This window comes from Zonotrichia leucophrys, chromosome 7 (assembly GCF_028769735.1).
Source record: "Zonotrichia leucophrys gambelii isolate GWCS_2022_RI chromosome 7, RI_Zleu_2.0, whole genome shotgun sequence".
NCBI lineage: Eukaryota > Metazoa > Chordata > Aves > Passeriformes > Passerellidae > Zonotrichia > Zonotrichia leucophrys.
In genome coordinates this window covers 33,514,083-33,535,995 of record NC_088177.1, presented here as the reverse complement: position 1 = coordinate 33,535,995, position 21,913 = coordinate 33,514,083, and positions in this window count along the sequence as shown.

Genomic DNA, 21,913 nt, shown 5'->3' with positions numbered 1-21,913 from the left:
TCTGGAATGAAAATAAGCCCTGGAGTCTAGATGTTTAGGACTTTGGTAGCAGAATGCTTGTTTTGGATGGTTGTGGGAGAATCTCCAATCAAAAGCCAAAAGGAAGCATCAAAAAGAGCCACAAAAGCATCAACAGCATGACTTCAAGATAAACCTTAAGAAAGCTATTGAGGCAAGTGCTGACTGAAAGAGATTGGGAATTTCAAGCAAAGGAATTATCTTTTGTTTGATTCTACCTGCAGAAACAGAAATCAGGACCTTGTAAATAAACAGGATTGCATCAAAGATAAGTGGCTCAATCATCAATTGCACTTCTTAACATTCAGACTTCAGGCTTCCTACAAGAGGGTTAAAGAGAGAAAACCCCCATGTTCTGGTTTCCAAGAACAAAGCCTGTGAGCTGGTATCTCTCCTGTATCAGGGCAGAACAAAAGGCAGTACACAGTTCAAACATGTAAAGTACTGGAGGAGTTAAAACAGCACCTGAAAACTTACTGGTAAAGATGAACCCTTTTTAGAAAGTCAATGGCAAAATGCCCAAAGAAACTAAGAGTTGCAGCTGCAACAGTTGTGGCTTGAAATAAGGCTGGAAAGGGCTACAAAAGCTTTGACCAGCCTGCAAGTTGCTATCTGATAAACTGCAGAAAGGGCTCAGGGAATTGAAAAGTGTCCCAGAGAATGAAAATGAACCAGTATCAACAACCATGACATGCTGAAAGGAAGGGAAAGGAAAAAAACCCCAAAACTTCATTTGAATTAGGTGGGAACAAACCTTTTCCCTGATATACTCAAATATCAGTAAGGACCTCAAGGGCAAATTGGCTATACACCAGTTTGCAGACACTCAGGTAAGAGCCGGAAATAAAGATCAGCAAAAGACAAAAAGATATTGTACTGACTGCACAATTTACTACAGATCCTGAACTTTTTTCACAGCTGCATACCACAAAAGGAAACAGCTGCTGCAAACAGAAGAAGATGCCAGGAATTTGCCAAGATCTCTACAGTGCTGTTTCTCTATCTCAAATTCAGTTCAGCAACTTTAATATGGCTCATACCATCATTATGCTTTGTGGAAGGAGTGATGACCAATCTGAGTTTACAAAGCAAAAGAAATTGGCAACAATGGCAAAAATGAAGGAATGCAGATGAGGTCATTATTGATCCTGGAGGAAAAAATGCCTTTCAAGGAGAATAGTTATAAACACAGGCCTAGTGAGAATAGAGCATGGCATGTTCCAAAACAGACTTCCAACACCAAGATGAAGAACAGGCTGGAGGGGAGCATGAAGCTGAAGCAATCAAGAGTTCAAATACCAGTCACATACCAGTTTGTAGTTTCTGTAGGGAGCTTAACAGTTACTTTTATTAAAAGTAGAAATAAACAGAGAAGGCTATTTAGTATGTAATAAGTAACTATCTGAAATACACAAGAATCACCGAGTCAGACTTAGGTTGTGACACCAGGAATAGAAGGTAAGGGAATGGGTCATTCAACCTACAGATCTCTTTTGCAGTGCCCAAACCCCGCCTTTAGGGGCAGAAATACCATTAGGAATTACAGGCAGTGGCCTCTTTCCAGCAAATGAAAGATGAGGAGGCCTTGAAACTTGCTTTGAGATCCCAGATCCCTGGTGATCTTTAGCTGCTGAAGTTCTCCTGGATCTGAAACAAGAGCAAATCTCTATATATTTAAAGAATGCTTCTGACAATAGTCAGAAGGAGATGGGGAAAGGCAGACTGTGATGGCAAAAAATTGATCTTGTAAATTAATATGAACTATAGGATGTTTGGGTGTGAACATGTCAACACTCAGAAAATGTATTAACTTTTAATCTGGCACCCTACAAAGAACTCAGAGAAGCAAAAAACATTTTTGAGACTGTTTTGTTAGAAATTATTCTCTCTCTGACAAACACCTAAGTTACATTTGCTTCCACACAAGAGTGATCCTGGATACCTAAACAGCATCCTTCTTTTCAGCAGGGAAGAAGTAAAGAAGACTCATAAGCCCATGGAAGAAGCGTGTCAGGAAGCTAGAACAGACCCTTCAGCCAAATGTCAGGCCAAGTCCAGTTAAGGAAAAAAGGTGACAGCATCAGATTACAGAAAACAACATAAAGTCATTTAGTGTGTGCTCCTTTATTACTGTAAATAGTACCCTAGATACTGGTGAAACCTTGGTCTGGTTCACTAGTCTGAATCTTAAAAGCAGCTATTGGCAAGTAGAAGTAGATCCAGAGGGAGAGGGGAAAAAAGAACCCAAGACATTCACAGCAGGACGAGAACTGTGGCAATTTAAAATGATGGGTTTTGGCTGGTGCAATACATCAGCTACATTCAAAAGTCTAACCAAGAGGGTGTTATGTGGCATGCCTCTCTTAGCCTGTTTGTTATACCTAGATGATATCCTGGTGCATGGTAAAATGTTGGAACAGGAACCGATACATTAATAAATGGAGTGTAATTAGCTTAAAGCTGCTAGTCTTAGACTGTCTAAATAGAAAAGCTAGGAGCTTGTTTCAAAAAGAGGTAAATTACCTTGGGCAAATCAAACAAGGAAGGGAGCAAGACTTCCCTGGACAATGAGAAGCTGCCCAGATCTTGCAGCTGCCCCCACAGAGGGATAGGCACCATCTCTGGGAGCCTCTGTTTCTTGTTTTCAAGACTATCAGCATATTTTTCAGCATTACAAAACCATCAGACTGATTAGGGAAACCATCCCAGTAAGTCAGTGTAAAGTTAATGTCTCCAGACTTGAAAAGGGCTTTTGCAATTGTTCCTGTCTTAGCTACCTGCACCCTGAGGCTTCTTCATCCTGTCCACTCATTAGTGCTTGGGGACAAGTGCAACTACACACAAAACTTGGAAAATGGATTACTGAATAGAAGTTCAAATTTTCTGAAAGGATTTATTCCCCCCACAACAAGAAGATGCCCCAACAAAACAGTTTTCCCATGCTGAATCTGCAAGGAAGTTCACAGTCAGCATAGAACAAGCTTTTGCAGAAATGGTTCACTGTGGGAATTCTAAAATGACTGAACCAGTAATGTATGTTTGCATAGCCACACTGGTTATGAAACTATGCCTGGTCCAGTAGCTCATTACAGTTAATAATCTCTGGGGAAACACAGTCATCTTCCCATGATTCCCAGAAGCATACATATTCCTGCTTCATCCAGTGAAAGAAGATTTGTCATCTTCCCAAGAAGAGATCCCAGTACTTATGGTGCAACATATGACATAAAAGTAATTTGGTAAGTGTAGCCCTTGGGAGAGAAATCCCTCAAAAATACCCCTCTGAGTCAGATGAGCTGCAGTGCAGGCAAAGGCAAACTAATCAGGGAAAAATGCCCAGGACAAAATTCATGTATCAGGAGTGCTTTTGTCTGCTGTGGTGGCCATAATCAGATGCTGGAGATGAGGAAGGACAGAGCAATCCTATTTCCGACTCACAGCCTCTCAGCTTCCAACTATTTTCAGCTCTGAGACTTCCTGACCCGTGTATAGTTTACATGCCATTAGTAATTCTCCCTGATTTTGTCTTTCATGAACTTAAACATGTAAACCTGTCACATTCACAATGTCTTTTGGCAGTGAGCTCCACTGGTCTACCACCCACTTTGTAAGCCATTCAATGCTTTGGAACATCCTTGTCTTCCTTTGAAGTTTTTTTCCCTATCCACAAAAGCATTCAAAAATGAAAGGTCCAAAACACGAGTGCATTCAAGGTGAACCTTGATATTCTTTGTGTTGTCTTCAGTGATTTCCCTGGTAACTATTAACTTTTTTTTTTCCTTCATCATTGTGGAGCACACAAGAATTCACAGAGCTGTCAACATCCCTGGCACCTTGCTCCTTCATTGTAACAGTCAGTGTAGATCCGGGGAATCGGGGTGGTTTGCAAGCCTTCTACATAACCTGCACTGGTGACAAAGGTGCTGAATAGCATGCAGATGTACGACAATGTGCTGGCAGAGAGCACTGATCTCGTATCCTTAAGCAAAGATAAAGCTGCTAACAGTATTTGCAGCTGATTATCACTCTGGTTTTTATTTAATCTTTTTTGTTTTCCCCTCATCAAATTGGTATCAGTGCAACCACTTGTCTCCCAGGTATTTCTTCATTTTGGAGTTCCCCCTATACAATTCATTTCTTATTTGCTGCTTTCTAAGCCACCCTGCTCAATCTCTAGTCCTACTCTATTTCTAACTTCATTTCTAACACCCTTTCAGTGTGATTTTCTCCAAACGTCTGCCAGCCAAGCATCTGCATTGGGAGTTCTCCTTCAGCAACACATTGAAAGAAAAGCCACAACTCCCTCTTGGCTTAAGCATTTGGTACCACTCTCTTCAGACCAGCTGTGATTAGACCAGATCAGTGTGGTTTTACTTCTGCAAATTTGGTTTTGGACACCCCATTGTGAGGCAGCAGAAGACAACAATTCAAGAGCTTACAAAGAAGGGCAGATGTTCAGATGTTCATTGGAATAAAAATGAGGTCAGAACAGGGGAGCTCCTTCCCACCTCTTTTTGGGAAAAAGATAATTACCAGCCTAAACTCAAACCCAATCTCAACAGGTATTGGTAACACAGACCTATCTAGAGAAAGTGGTATTTTTTTTCTATGCAAGAAAACATTTACTTTTCTCAAGCTTAAAACAACCTCTCTTTCTCTGTTGCAAATCTTGGGGCATATTTGGCAACTTCAGTGCTTTTCAGGTTGGCTGTTATTTATAAAGGAAAAAACCCCAAGAACTGTTTATCATAGATGGCAAAACTGAGCCAAAGCTTGGGAAGAGGCATGACCACTGCCACAGCAAAACTTGTCAACAGCAATGAGAACAGAATATGTGCTTTCCAAATTTCAACCAACAGGCACAGTACAGTCCAAAACAGTGGCATTGCCTATACACATGCAACACTGAACAATGAGTGATGCTGAATACTCAGTGCACCTGCCAGTGTGTGCAAGTCTTGAACCACAAAATGAGTGAATTGATACAGTGAGAGTTTCAAACATAACGAGAGAGTGGGACGGGTCAAGGGAAGTGGATTCTACTTCACCCAGCTGATAAACTGGAACACAGTAACAGGGTATACATGTGAGAACTCTTTTACAAGAAAAGAGCATATAGAGCATAAAATTAATGCTCAGCTTTCTCCCAACAGGAAAAAAACCACCATCCTCCCGAAATCCAGCTACTTGAGTTTTCTCTTTCAAGTGTGATCATGCTTCTTTTGATAAACTCTGACCATAAGTAGCACTGCATGCAGCAAACAAGAAAGCTTTTCAAAATCCAGGCTGTGCCTGAAAGTTGTGCTTCAGTCAGAGGTGTAAAAACACCCAAGGACATAATTTAACTAATGTAAGCACTTCAGGAGTCCTAGTGAAACTGCTTGGAGTGGTGTATTCAGTTGTTTAAAGCTTTTTTTTTTTTTTTTTTTTTGTCACAGGCAAGATATATGTTTACATGGCAGACTTAATTGCTGTTTTCAGAGGACTAATGCTGTGTAAAATCATAGTCATCAATACAGCCATTTATTTTGACTATAATTAACAAATCAAGTCACAGCACGTTTTACTTATTTGCCAATCTGTTGAATATTCACACTGGCCCCAAGTCGCCTATTCATTTAGCAGTAAACATGTAGCCTAGCAACTGACTGTCAATATCAACAGTGGCTGATGAAGTTGTTAATCTCTGGAAGACTGACAGGTTAAGCCAAATTCTCCTATGCAAAACTCTCATTGTCCAAGCCTTACATTAGCCCACAAGGATATTTATGTTCAAAAGATACCACATCTCCTTCTACTATTAAAATTAAATGAAGTGTGCTAGAGGCAGGAAAAGGCTATGTGCTCTGCCTGCCATGCATGTTTTGCATGCACCACGGCATCCAGCATTGTGTTTGCAGGATGTATTGACCATTGCTAATTTCCAGAGACAATTGAAGACACTTTTGCATCTGTTCATCATCCCGGAATAAACTATCATATAAGTGCACGCTGCGCACCAGAATATAGATGAGGTCAGGAGAAACACAAATATCTCCTTTACTATGCAAATCTGCACTGGAACTGCAAAAGAGAAAGCATGAAGTTATGGATAAAGAGCTTTAATCTGGGGTATTGAGAATCAAAATCAGAGTGAAGGAATTTAAAAGGAGTACGAGCAGTTTGACTGGGATAACAAGAAAAAAAATTTAGCCTGATTTAAAACTCGATACACCAGCACTGAACTAAACGATTTTCTGATCATTTAGTTGTACTGCTCAGAAGTTCCATCAACACAGTACATGAAAGACAGAGACAGATTAATTATCTGCAAATATACAGCGAGGAGTTTCAGAACAGCAGGAAAAACCTATTGCTTTGTGCTGTCTGTTACAGGCCTGAGCTGGATAAAACTGCCTGCCCAAAGTACTTTGTATCTCACTTGGATATTGACAGCCATGCCTGTTGTAGCAGACATTGTCAAGGGTAAAGTCCTAGAACAACAGCAATTCCAAGTACTTACAGAAGATGGATGGTTATCATTAGCAGTGAAACTGTGGAATTGAGGAAAGTAGAACTGGGGAGACTGTCTGCAGGACTTCTTGCTCCAAGACAGAATCAGCTCTACATTTTGTCATTCCTCTTCTTAACAGCCTCCAGCCACAAAGGGACAGTCTGTTCCAGAACTGCCCTGCATGAATTATCAGAAAACTGGGGTTTTTTTTTTACTTATCCTAACATCCAATTCTTCCTAACAATGATTTCATCCCATTTCCTCTTATGCAAAATGAAACCTGTCTCTTCCTCTCTGCACCACACTTTCGCATGTTTGATTACTGGCAGGACCCCACAGGAATTTTCCCTGACCTAGAGTAAACAGCATCCATTCACACATCTCCATAATAGGACGTGGTGACCATGCCCATCGCTCTTGTCTGGGTTGTCTCCAAGTGGTCAACATCTTTCTAGAAGGACAAAGGTATCCTCAAAGTGGTCAACATCTTTTGGGAAGACATTGCCTGTGCTAAGCATGGCAGAGGAGTTACTTAACACACCCTTCAGATTATATTCAATTTATGAATTCCCAGATGATGTTTGCCATTTTCGCAACAGCGTGACATTGTTGGTTTGTAATTTTTCCAAAGAACTGCTGTCAAAACAGGTGCTCCCCTTCTCGTATTCCTGCAGTTTATTGTTTCTGCTGAACTACCATTCTTCTGTACTCAGTTTACAAAGCCTCAACCTATTCTTACAGACCCTTTTCCCCATTCTCAAGGTCATTTTCTATTCATAAAGCTTTCCACTCAGTTTTCTGTAAATTTAACATGTATAATGTGTATTGCATCTCTCAGGTCATGGCCTAATGAGAGCTGGGCGCAGCTCTGTAGAGCACTCCTCAATATATACCTCTGCTTTGATACTACTTCATCCTCCTAAAATTCATTCTCCAAAGCAATTTCTCTAGCTGGTTTCGTTTTTACCTAACATTTTCATCCAGCCCAGGTTTCTCTTGCTTCAGAGAATGTCTTGCAAGCCAACTTTAAAGATCTCACAATACTCAAGAAACTATGTCAATTGTTTCTTCTCTTTCCATGAAGTCTGTTACTCTGCTGCACAAGGAAATCTAAGTGGTTTGACAATTCATTCTTGACAAATCTGTGCTGGCAGCTTTTTACTTTCTTGTTACCCTTCAGCTGCTTTGAAATGTTTGATTTTTGGTTTTGATTTTTTTTCCCCTCCCTCGAATTTTTCTGTGGACTGGAGCTGGAGCTAGCACTGGTTGGTCTGAAATCCTCTGGCTCCTCTTTCTCCCTCTCTTTTTGAAAATGAAAGCCTTTATGTTTTCTCTTTTCCCAGCCTCTGGTACATCATTGATCTCAGATGAACTCTCAAAGAAAACACAAATTGCTCTGAGATTCCTTTAGACAAACCCTGCAACAAAGTCCATCACAACCAGTCTATTTGAAAACATCTGAATCATCTGTAAATCCCTAACTGGGTCTTTTCTATTTTTGTCTAGGATTGTATCCCTTTCCTATTAATTTGAATAGTATCAATAATATGAAAGCAAAAACCTTTCTTAATGAGGTGTCAATTAAAAAGAAGAAAAGGAAAGGACTAAAAAAAGACTCTTCAGTTTCCATTATCAGGTTGCTTTCTGCTGTAAGCAAAGCAGCAATCCTTGACTAGATTACCTTATTATTACTGCATGCTGAGGATGATTCCTCCTCATCTCAACATCTCTAACTAGCTAGTTAGCATTGCAACCTAGTGCCTGGATCTTCCTTTCATCCCTTCATACTTGTGCCATTTTGGGTACCATTTCTTTCCCTTTGATGTATTTCTCTCTTTCTCCCTGTGCAGAACCCAGCTCTTTGGCCAAGTTAATCTCTATGTTGGCTTTTTTTTTTTGTGCTGGTACCATAATGTCACATCTTTGAGGATCTGGCAGATAATTCACCTTTGCTTTCAACTATTAAATTTGCCTCTGGAGAAATCTTAGCTATCACTCTCTCAAGTCCATTTTTGTTACATTGTTGTTCCTCCTCATCTCTTCACAAAGATTGTGAAATCTCATTTCATGCTCAATTTCACCCAACTTGCCTATTGCCTTTGTACTCACAGCTACTTCATCTTCATTGTCTAAAATATAAAAAAGCCTTTCCTCCTGACACATTTCTCCATTCTGCAAAACAAACAAATATTTTTTAAAAAATCAAGACTAAGCCCCACTACTTCTTTAAAACTTGTTCAATCATCCATTTCCCACTATGAGTTTTCCCTCAGGAGATGTCTGCAAGCATTTAAAATTCCAGATGAATGTAAAATTCCCATTAATTTCACAAAAATTCTTATCCATCTGACCTTCCTGGATTGGTGTTTTGCAATAGATCACAGCCCCTTTTATCTCTACACATAATTTTCATGAGATCTCTTCCTCATCCCTACAGTCTGGGCCTCAGGATATTTCCTCACCTTTCTGCTATCTATTTAACACTCTTCATCAATCCCCCTTCTCCTTCATATCCCCCTGTCAGGCTACAGTATCAAATTCAAGACACTTGGTCAAAACTCTGTGAGCTTTCAATTTTCAGTCCTTGCACAGAGGGTGCCTCCCCACTGACCTTCCCCATCAACTGCAAAAGTGACAAAGCAGGTTCCCAGGCAGAGCTCAGCAAGTCCCCAGCCTGCACACAGGGAACACAACGTGATCCTGCTCAAGGCAGGCTTAAGCATTCCTTGTCCCTTTGGCCTGAGCCTAAGGTTCAATTCATTTTGTTGTGTGAAGTTCCTGCCAACACCTTCAGTTTTATGCTCCAAACATCCCCCAAGACCTAACTGGAGCATCTGAGCTAGGTGGTGGAGGAAACGTAAAGGTTGGTGTAATTTTTGCACCTAGCGCATCCCACACTGTGTTCCTCAGTAATCCCGTGCCAACACAATGTGTGTCAGTGGAGCAGCCTGAAACCTTGCAGGACCCCAGGCAAGTCAAGCTCTGGGAAGGAAAGTGGTTGCCTAACATGACCCTGGATATTTCCTCAAAGAGATTTAGTCCAAAACCACCAAAGAACATTCCATTCCCCCTGCTAGAGGACGCAGCTCACCCCGTGGCTCCTCCCTGGCACTGCCTGATCCATCCTGGGCTCTGTACACAACAGGGCAGTGTTTACATCTGCCTTTTATTGCTTCCCATCACAGGTGAACCAATCAGCTGCAATAAAAAGTCTAAGCTAGAGAAACATGCACAAGTTCCTACTTTTCTTTCTATTTCAACTTAAGTTTATGTATATTTTCCCTGTTTTGGAAGTTTTCAATTGAATAGCCAACAAAACACCGGTCTATCAGACTTTCATTCATACAAGGATTTAGTGCTTTTATTAGATGTTCATTTACTCATTTAAAACCTGTTCCATCTAAAAACAATATCCTACCAATATCATTGCTGCCTGTGTTTATTCCTTTTATACAGGTCATTCTTGTATGAAATATTCATTCAAGTGGGTACTGCTATATTTAGAATGCAGAGAAGTGTTTTTTGCACATAGTTGCTTTTGTATTCTTGCTATGCAGACAATATTAAAAAAACCCAACTGTACACCCATTTGTACTTCAATTTTAAGTCACTTATAGGTTCAGGCAAGACTGGACTTTTTGCTTCAGGCTAAATGGTTTCTACAGAAGTCACTGTTAAAGTTTAGATGGCAAGCTATTGATTGGTAGGTTCTGGATTGCATGGATATGTGTTTTTCAATTTCTTTTTTCATTTTAAATTTGGTGTTTAAATTGTTTAACTACTTAACTGAGGAGAAAAAAAAGGCCTACAATTTCTTCTGTATAAGCCTCACCCTCTTCAGTTGAGTCTTTGGTAACCTTACACAATTTTACTCTTCCCATAGTTCTTCTTATGGTACACAAATCATATCAGCTTCAAGTACATGTTATCTTTCTAACAGAATCACTTTAAGCTGCTAATAAATTCTTAAAATAACTTTTTAGCCATGTGAAGCTTTAACAGCTTGACTCACATGGTAGATGATTAAAAAAACTTCATGGGAGCAGTATGGACGGTAAAAAGCTTAAGTAAACATGAGATCAATATTTTATTTAATAAATTATTTGAGGATGACTGATTGTCTTGAAGTGGTAAAGTTTTGTTCTATTTGTGTCTGCTTCAAAGAACTGCAAATATAAACTTCCTGAAGTCTTTTGTTACTTCAAATCGTGTTACCCTTTTAAATAGTATCTAAGAAAAGATTACCACAATAAAGAAAAAAAAGGAAAAAAGAAAAGCAGCAGCATACCATATTCCCATGCATGCAGCTGGTGGAGAAATAAAATTTAGGAGCAACTGTCATTTCCATGAAATGGTAACTTCCTCCCACTCTCCATACTACCAAGTCCCCTCCAAGACCAGGAAACTAAACATGGCAATAAAGATGCAGCACCTGAGAACTGGAAACCATAAGAGCTACATGAAAGACATCTTGTTCACCACCTCCATCTTAGCTAAGGAATTATCTTCTGAACTTCTTATTCAGCATTCTCACCAACCAGCTCAGTGCATTGGAACAGCCCTCTGAGTTTTCTGTTTCCAAAAGATGTTGTTATGAAAAATAGTGCAGTTGTTTTTTACTTTAGTATTATGATAAGGAAATCCACTTAAAGTACAAATTCATGTCAGCACAAAACCTATAATAGGCCTGATTTTTATCCTCAAATTACAAAAACTCTAGTTAAACTGGTGAGGTTGGAGTAAAGGCAGAAGATCATTAATGGCATGACAGAAAGAACCATTAATAGGTGCTCCATGGTCTAATCCCTCTGGAAAATGAGTTCATTAAAATGATCAAAAAGAATTTAAAAAGTTTTTACTTACTGTTTTCAAAAATTATGATCATTAGCCCAGAAAGAAAAGGAAGAAATAAAAACATTTATGAACTACTATACTCATGGCTTTCCTTTGAGAGCTCAGAAAATGAAGCTGCCAAGCTCACGACAGTGAAAGGTCCTTTGCATTCTGGATGCGCTTTCCTTCTAGAGTTGATTCTAAACACATGAACACTAAAAATCTTCCAGGAGATGAAAATAAGAGTGCCATTTGACTCAGCCAGTGCAGTCCCCTAATTTATTGAGGCAGACCCAAGAGGACCCAGCACAGAGCACTTTAAAGATGCTGAATTTTGTGCTAGCTATCTAAACACTGATATTCATAAAGCAAATTTTGTCAGAGTATTCTGTGCACCTTGAAACTAAGCAAGAACAAAACTGATGTGGTAATATCAGAGCTTTTCCTTTGACTTACAAAAACAAACACAAGTCTTACATGGAAAGCTGATTTTAAAATTAGAAAATTGATTATACAGTATGAAATGTAAGCACACACATGGTTGTGTCTGTAATATCTGCTGTTCGGCACTCTCAGGTTAAGAGCCCAAGGCCAGCTCAGGAAAGTGAATACCTGCTCTCCAAGTTTCCCTCCACTTGTCTTGGGGAGAATCATTCAAAGTTTTTAGCCCCCCACTCCTCCACCACTACGGCACCGTCATTTTCACTTAACAACTTCCCAGTTCATCTGGGGATTGACTTGATAATCCCCAGACTTTGAAAAAGCATCTGCATTGGATTAGAAAACCTGATATGGAGTCCAATGAAGTCAGCTGAGTCTCCCTGCAGATGATGAGAAATCATAGTTATTGTAAACAACAGTAACCTCAAAATGTACATGGTAGCCTGTAATCTAAAGTGCATATGAGTATCACAGATTATCTAGGGGTTTTTTTTTCAATACATAGACAAATATAATATGCATTTGGCTAATGTTATTCATAACTGCTGAAAATCAGTGCCAGATACTGTGTCACCTCTACAGTTTTGTACATAGTGATAATAGCAAGTTTACAAGGGATCTTGAAAGAGGCTAATAAAAAGTCAGCTTGAAACAGAATCATGTCTCATTCAGCAAAACCAAAGCAATTCAAGAGTAATTGTATTAGAACACAAACTCAGACAAAGCTTTCCAAGAAGATTAAACCATACCAACCAATGCAAGAGGATTTAACAAACAGGCAAAGAGCATCAAAGACCTTGGAGAGAAGAAATCTCCAGTGCTGGAAAGGAAATTAAATACTTCTAGTACATTTTCAAGTGTATATCCCATCTGTTTTAGCATTCGAAGTGACAAGACTCTACAACATCTGTTATAAGACAAATTGCAGCCTAATGGCCTTGCTGCCATAAGGGTTTGGTCTTTTGGAATTGATACTCAAGTTCACCTTTTTTTAAAGGAAAAGCCATTATATATCATAAAGATCATCTCTTTCCAAACGCAGGAGAACCTCTGTTGGTTTAAAATTTTTGAACAATGAATAAATGCCGAGCCAAGACAATCTTGCACATTTGTTTAATGGGCTGTCTCTCTTTGTGAACTATTGAATCAGACTGTGAGCACGTGAGATTTTTTTCCTAAGTTTGGACTGTCTTTGGATATAAGCCCTCTAGGAAAAAAAAAAAAAAAAAAAAAAGGCATCAGATTGTTATAGAGGTAATTTGGTCAGAACAAATTTTTCTTCCTGAGTGAACATTGAGCCATTACCCAGGAAGGTGTCAGGATGAGCATTATCTCATTATGTGCTGTCTTTCAGGCAATGGTCATTTAAGGAGGCAATGGTCATTTGAGGTAAGTGATATCACAAGAAAAATCTATAACTGTAATATAAACTGCATAAGGTGCTCCCAGCATGAACGACGAGGTTTGGCCAAATCCTGCTTCCGGCAATTACTCTGTGTCAGTCTAATAACTCTTCTGCTCCTCCTGCCCAGCCCCCGCAGCTTCAAAGAAACACAGTTTTCCTCTTTGTGTCAGTTGGCATCGGACCGACCCTTACTACAGGTTTGCTACCTGAAACTGCAAAGGGATCCCGTGGCAGAAAGGGCAGCAGCTGCTGCCCTGGTCCAAGGGCACCTGCAGGGCTGTGGCCCCTCAGGTGACATGCAGACCTTGCTCACCACACAGGCAGGCTTACAGGGGAGGAAACACAACCCTCGAGCACCCACGTGAACTCATGCCTGGATACCAAGGGAAAAGGGAGTTGCAACATAAATGAGAATATCCCATAGTCACTGTTCTGCAATACTTTCCAAGAAATAATTTGCATTATCTGCTTGCACAAATGATTTTTTTTCCCTTTAAATGGCGTAAGGAGGGCTGTACTCACCAGACAAGGTAACGCACATGCTTCATGTCTAAAGTGCAAAAAAGGTCAAAGCATTGCTCACCACCCCATGAATAAGAACACAAAAGGGCATTGTAAATTCCAAGGCAGAGAACAAAAAAGGAAGGGAGGCAGGTGAAACTGTAGAAATATTACACGTATTAAGTTTAATACCCAGATGAGAATTAAGTTACTACAGTGCCTTTCACAAACTGCTACTTTTTATGTTGCAAATAACTTCTCCATGATAGATGCAAATAAATTAATGCTGTCATTAATCTTTCCATTTATATCTTTCTCACTCCTTATGTCTGCTTTCATCGTTGCACTTACCATACTTAAGTATATGTTAAAGAGACTGTCATTTTCCCTTCTGTAACTACTATTTCTTCAAACAAGCACTACTGGATTTTAAAGCAGAAAATGTTGATTTCTGTAGATCATCTTTTGTTCCTCATTGAAGTTGAGGAATATTCTGGGTGAAGACATCCTATTGAAATTCTTATCTAAGTTAAAAACATTGAATAAATATGTAATTAGGCCCTCCTTAAGTATGCTTTTATTTAGATAATTAAGCAAAAGGGTATGAGCAAGCTAAGTAAAATACATCTCAACAAATTTTTTTTTTCATTAAAGGGTCCATAATGAAATCTTAGAACTCCAATTAGTTACACTGACAAATTTTATTCCTGAGACTAAGGACAACTCAGATGTTGCCTGCAAAGGTTACAGATCTGAGACATTTTCCTATTGAGAAAGGCTGCACTGAAGAAATAAGTGGTATCATTTCAAGGAATAATTTTTTCATCCAAACTTGTGAGGACACAAAAGCACAAGGCAGGGGATATCCCAGATGCTCTGTGGCCCTCAGCATAGTGCAAATTGTGATGAAAAGGAATTCTCACATCACCTTTCATGCTTTCCTGCATGCAATGCCACTGGACACCGCAGCTCTGTACTACTGTCAAGTCAGTAGTGCACAAACAGGCTACAGCTCAGCATGCCACAAAAAAAACCAGACCAAAACCACTAAGAAAAGAGAATTTAAAAAAAACCCAACTTTTTTTAAAAGGCAGGGTTGCACCTCAAATGCAGAATAATTGTTCAAGTGTGGAATTGCCCAGCTTCCTATACCACGTATCTGATATAATTACTTATCTTGCACAAACAGTCTAAGCAGTAAAAGAAGTGGAATTAGGATTGTTTCCAGAATTATCGTTCAATCACTGTTCAACCCTATTTTAACCTCTTTGGCTAAAGCTTTTCAAAAACTACTGGAGAGGAAGTGTGCCTCCAACACATGCCTGTAACATTACTGGTCGTCATCATTCAAAACTCCCACAGTCTTGTCAGATGCCAAAGGAAGTTAAATGTCCTCAAAGTCTCACAAGATCAGCAAGTACCTCCTTCACCTCCTTCCAAAGCCCCCAGTCTTGCGAAAAATGATGAGTACCCAGCATTTCCTATTGGAAGAATTATAATGATAACCCAAGATGATGCTGGGGTCTTCATCTCTTTGTGCCTTTCACTCCCAGTGCCTACAGCTCCTGTGCAGCACTTGAGCACTGAAGATGCATAAACATCTTCACTTACCTAGAACAACTTGTGACTCACAACTGCATTTCCCAGGGTAAAACCTACACTGTTACCTAAACCCCAACTCCAAATAGCTGATGCCATATGAAAAGGTAGAGAAGCAAATTATGTAAAACAATATCTCTCAGAAGAACCCTTACATGCAAAGTGCTTGGGATCCCCTCGACTCCATGCTCTACTCGGGATTATGCTGCCTTTCAGTTTACTCATTTCAGAAGCACTGGAGTAAGTTTTAGTACCCTCAAATTGATTTACAATATTTTTGTACTCAACAGATTGCAAAGGTTCTTGATTTTTAACAAATTTGTAACTACTTAAAGTTTAGAAACTACTGCAAGCTTATTTAACAAACTTTTACCAGAGCCCAATTTAACTGGGTTCCCACTCTTGGACAATAAGGGAAGAGCATTATAATGAATGTTGCAGGCAGAAGGCAAATGCTCACCACAGTCTTCCACACCAAGCATCAGGCAAAGAATCCTGTAAGACCCTTCTGATTAACTGTTGTGGGGAACCTGCAGTACCACTGTTGCTTCACTCTTCTGGTAGTACACAAAGTGAGGTTAGTCATGCTGCATACATCAGATATCTAAATTGCTCTGCAAGACTGATTTACTGTTTCCTTCGCTGAAGTGTATTTATTTACACAGGCAGAAGGGTATTTTTCCTCCCAGCCTCCAGTGCACTGATTTCTTGCCCTGTCACCCCCTATGAACAAGATAAATTTCAGCTCTTCTCAAAATAATCTTTTGGTAGACAAACTGAGGTGGCACAAACTTAGAAAGGAAGGAAGGAAGGATTAGTTGCAGAAAAAGCAAGACAAAAAGTTAATTGCCCTTTCATGTCAATACCCATATTGGCAAAACAAAGTCTCATTTTATATTTGAACACCACGTGCAAGCGAGTCTTCAGACACACACAGTAGCAAGCTCCCTAAAGCAAAGGATAAAGATGAGGCTTATGCAGACAAGTTTACCAGCTCTGGGGGAAAGGAACTAAAACTTTCAGTGTATGGTCATTAAAATTTTTGAAATCTAGGTCCATATTTTCAGCTGCAGCCTGTGGTTGTATGCTGACAGAGGGAAAAAACAACACATTCATATGCACAAATGCAAATTCGGCACGAACACAGCTGGGCCCATGAATAAAATTTACATGCACAAATTTAGAAGCGAGTTTGAGTCCAGATGAATGATTTGATCGTAAGAGCTTTAAATAAGCGTTTATGTAAGCAAAGATTGGAGCCGGCAGCTATTAGAGAAGTGTATTAGCTGAAATAAATTACCAGAGAAAACAGAGCTCTCTTGGATAGCACCAGCAGCTCTTCTTCCCTTCTCCTTTCTCTGCCAGTTTTTGCAAACACATTTGAAGGGTTGGTAGGGGGTTTGCAAGGATGCCTTGCACAAAGCCAGAGCCTGAGTGAGGCAGTGGTCCTGGGGAAGAGGCAGCAGGGTACTCAGAGCACTGGTGCTGCTCGGGGTTCGTAAACTTTCCAACACCTCAGCCCGGACAGAGGGACGGGTGCTCTCTTCTGCTCTACACTTTGCCAAAGCAAGCAGCTCAACTCTCTGCGCTGACATTTTTTCACAAGAACAAATTTGCATCCCAGCAGTGTGCGGCGGGGTGAGAAGCGGGCTTGCTCCGCACCCATAGGTACGCGCCTCCCAACACGAAGCTGCGGCAAAGCGCCTCACTGGCATCGCACAGGCACCATAAGGGCGCGCAGCATTTGCATTCAAGCATATTTCAGCCATCAACCTGCAACTCTAGGGGCAACTGAAACCTGTAGAAGCAACAAATACAAGGCTGGCTCCCTTGCCTGCTCCTTACGTGGCATATTAGGAATTCCTAGGGTTAGGTTAAACACTCAGTTTCTTTGAAAACATGTCACATTGAAAGCATGGAGTTTTTGAGGCTGTGGAGGGACACTGACTTTGTTCTGCAGTATCCCAAGTGGCTGGATAAAACACAATTTTCAGGAATTGTTTTCTTTTTCCTTTTGACTAATAAAGAGATGTACCAATTAAATTCCCCTACACACCCCATAGTTTATGAAAAAAACATTTGGCTACAACATCAGTGTCAAGCTGGGTCACTGTCATCCTCACCAAGGAGGATGCCAAATCCATGGAAACCCTGGGGAAAAAATCCCAGTAAAGGAGCAACCTGGAACATCCTAGATAAGAGAGGCTCCCCTGCATCAACCCCACAGTATTGGGCAAGTCATACCTATCACTTGCAGCAAGCTGAAGTGCTTTAAGGCAGCTTCCTGCAGTGCCTTTTCCACATGTACAGCCTGGCCAGGGCAAGAATAACTGGGAATCCCAGCAGGCAGGCTCTGCTCAGGTGGGAATAGTGGTGGCTGTGGCCACCGTGACTGCAAAGGTTGACCATAACATTCTGCCAGAGCCGTGCATCAGCTGTAAAAGCACCAATAGCCCTGAGAGGAACACATCCTACCACCTGGTAGCCACATCGAGACTGCGCATCCCACTTGGCGGGTCGGGTGCGCTCCTCGCCAGCCGTCGCCTCTCCTCCCAGCACCTCCGCTCGGAGTTACACCCAGACACTTGTCCTGCTCCAGCGTGAATATTTCTCTTCTCCCCTAGGAGCAAAGCTCCTTCAACATGTGCCGTCTGCTGTGCCAGCAAGACCTGGCATAGCAGCAGGGTACAAAAGAACATCCCTGACACTCTATGAATATTCATGATTTATGAATATTCATTAAATTAGCATCTTTATGACTGGGCCACCAGATTCACAACTGGCGTCTCTGGAAAGGGGTTATTGTATTTTAATTAAATACCAGACAATTACCAAACAGTTATATTCGCTGGGATTTAACTGATATGAAAGGGATAGGTACCGAGCTACAAACGTTTAAGAGCAACTCTTCCTCCACACATATTTAATGCTAATGAAAGTCATGTGTAAGCATTGAAAAGGGGAAAAAAAAATCCTCTATATGAGAAACCAAAATAGCTTCAGATTATCTTTTTAATAGATTCATACTGTGTGGGAACCTTCAGCATTTCCCTGGTGCCTAAGCAGACCAGAATAGCAAAGTAGTTATTATATCTGTCTTCAGTGAAGAGACCACATGTTCACAGATATTTGTACAGCACCTAGCGCAACAGGGCTCTGATCCCTGCATCTGGCATTGCTGTAGTATTTAAATAGCAATAATAATGATATAAAGCAATCTTTGTCGATATCATGAGAGAACAATCTAATCTAGTTATCAGATTATAGCTCATTAAATGCCACACAGAAAAGGCTATCAACACTTCTACACATTTACTGGCCTAAAAAGAATTTTAAGCCATTAATTGCTTCCATAACGTGGGGTGAATTTTCAGCATGGTGCCTGGAAAATTAGGCACGCAGGCTGTGTAATTGTTAATGGGAATTGTGACCCAATTTTCACGCCTGGCACTGAAAGTTTGCCCCTTGCAAAATATTTACATAATTTGCTAGTAGATTTGCCATATCTTTTGCATGTTAATTTTACTTCAGTGACAATTCCATGAAAAAGTACCACCACCAGTGTATAGTACCACCACCAGTATATTAAGAGTAGCTTGACATTTATATAGTACTTCCTCTGAGTTATCTCAGGCTACAACTTGCAAATCATTACAGCTGAATCTTCAAGGATATGTCTTTAACCAGAATATTCATTGCAGGGCACAGCCCTTGCCTGTCAGGGAAGGGAATTGATGACCACTTGGTCAGGCTCTCTTCCATTTAAGCTCTCATTCTGCAGCACAGTGGATGCTTTGTAACCCTCACACCTGATCCCAGAGCTTTTAACATTACCAGATTCACTCACAATTGCCACATTTGATGTTTCAGTGCAAAATCTACCATATTTTCTTCCCTATAACAGATACAAAAGTCAGGATTTTACATTTCTAGACCCTCAGCACTTCTCCAAGCTGCCACGAACTGTCTGTGTCAGGGAGGTGGGATCACGTTAAAGGTTCACAATTTCACACAGCTGCGTCTCTGCCTGGGAGCGCGATGATATTTTGCAGGCAGCTTAAGATTTTGAGTACCAGCATCTGTCCTCTTAGCAGCACTTGCTGGTTGTTTGGGTGGCCAGGAGGGTACCCATGCTGTGGGGAAGATAGGGACATTTTGTTTCATCCTCCCTTTCCAGACAGACATCCTTTCTTTTGCTCCAGAGGGAAAGTAGCAGCATGCAGAAGCACATCAAGCCATTCTCAGCTGCTCTGTAGCACTGACACCAGAGTGACTATGAAACAGCAATGAGCTGAAAAAGCATTCTGGGTATAGAGATGCAAATGAGCACACTAAGCCCTTTCCCAAAGGACACTACACAAGGACCTTTCATAACATAAGGTTTCACTCAAACACTTAGGGCCTGGTTTCAAAGGGCTCACTCAGGTAGAGCTCCCATATGTCCAAATGCAAGAGATGCACAGGCGTCCCAAATCTCACCTGCAGATCATGTGGCTCCTTCTCTGGCCACAGGCAGCAGGGCATGCAATGCATTTTCCTAACTGAATGTACCCAATTCCCACTTCAAAACCACAGTTGTATGAGTGAAGTTGCAACCAAATGATACTTCTGATTCAGCAAAGTAAAGGCAGGAATGAATGCAGGGCTGCAGATTAGACTGTGCTTTCCCTGAGCTTTAGCTAAAACCAGCAGTGGTGCTCATGCAAGCACAGGCCAGAGATCTTCCCTCTGCTAAACTCCTTCTACTGCAGCTTCTTCTCCTGCATCACTGTACTTTGTCCCAGGGAAAAGTAAACCCTGCAGGAACTTGGGGCAGGGCATGGTCACCTGAGAGTGAATCATTTAGGCAATCTTTCTGCTCAAACAGGTAGAAGCTTTCTCCAAACAACTTATCCTGCATACTGCTTGCAGCTCCTCCAAGTTTCAGCTTATCCATACAGTGGTTTTAAGCGAATTTGTTTACATATTGGATGTATTGCCAAACAGCAGGTGATTCAGAGCATATTCTTCAAAATAGCTAGAAGCAGATATTTATTAGATATTACCAGGACTCCACCTGAACAAAATGGGAGTGTGCATCATACAACAGAAATGCAGTTCATGCACAGGCTTGGGTGTGCACATGACTAAGTTGGAAAGTGATATATATCCTTGGGAAAAGATTCTGTTTCCCTAAACAGAGTATCTACAGTTAACAATCATTTTTTCCTAGTGTTACCCACACAAGAGGAAGATGGTGCCAACTAGAACCTGATTTCCAAACTGATGGATAGAGGAGGAAAAAAAGGAAGTGCTACTATATACTAAGACAAGCCTGGGTATTGTGGCTCCTAAGAGAAAGGAGTAAAGCAGGACACTTGATAGAGCTGATTGCCAAGCTCGGAATTAATTGGGATTTTTTTTTCCAGCAAGTTGTAGCAGATCAGATCTGCTTGACTTCAGCAGAGCACAATCCAGCCCAGCTACATCTATGGTATAAAGTGTCTATAATTTCCTATCAAATACTCTTTTCAGATATCAGATCATCTTTTCCAGTATCTTTAGGAGTCTAAAATTCCCTCTTAAACCTGATCTAGCCTTTCAGGAATAGCATTGCCTTCCAATGACACAAACTCCTAGGTGTGCCTCGATCACTTAAAAATGAGAGTGTAGCACCTCTGTAAATATTGCCCTCTGTTCAGAGATAAATTAGTGGTTCAGCCCAGGCCTGGGAAAGATAATTTTTTTTTTTAATTATGATGTTCCTTCTGTGGCCTTGGGAAAATCATTAGTCTCCCTGCCTCGGTTTCTTCATCAGTGAAACAATTATGTATGAATTCCACAAGCTGTTCTCAGGATTTGACAGTATTCATTAGACTGAATAAAAATGAATGCCCTGAAGTGTCAACCAGTTTTATTTAGTCAACAGATAAAACCAAGAGACTGCACCAGGCCCGCTACTCTGCTACATCCCATCTCCTCAGAGAGCCTCCTCTCCTCCAGCCATTGCCTTGTCCTCCCACGAGGTCTCCCTGCCACCCTTGAGCTCTCCCTCTTGCTGCCCTTGACCCACAACACAAAAAAACCCCATCTTTTTCTCCTCCCTCTTTAAAAATCCCTCCAAGCAGGGTTTTTCCCCCTGGATTGTTTCCCTGTTCAAGACTCCTACTTGCACACGATTGCTCTGGGTCTTGTCTCACTTCACTTGCAAGCTGCTCAGGGCAGGAAATGGGCCTTACCTCCAGTCCGTATCACACACGATATTCCCTTTGGAGTCAGCGTAAAGCTAAACATACGCCATATAAGCCTTTGTTGGACCAGGGCCTACGCTTATAAACTGCTGCGTAAGCCTGTGTTGCCACAGCGTAGAACTGTTGAGCAAATAAAATATTATAAAATATTTTTTGTTTTAAAAATGGACCTGCCGCTCCATTCACACTGCTCCTCCGAGTTTCAGGCAAGAGCAATATTAGATACAAAGCTTCCAGATAGAAGGACTGCAATGGGAAAAACGCTAGCAATTATTCAAAGCAAATGTAATTTTCACACTGCCGCTATTTAAAACACTTAGAGGAGAAAACAGTTCATCACACTTGGAAAAAAAAAGAAAAAAAGCGCAATATCTTTTTTCCGCCTCCTCCCCC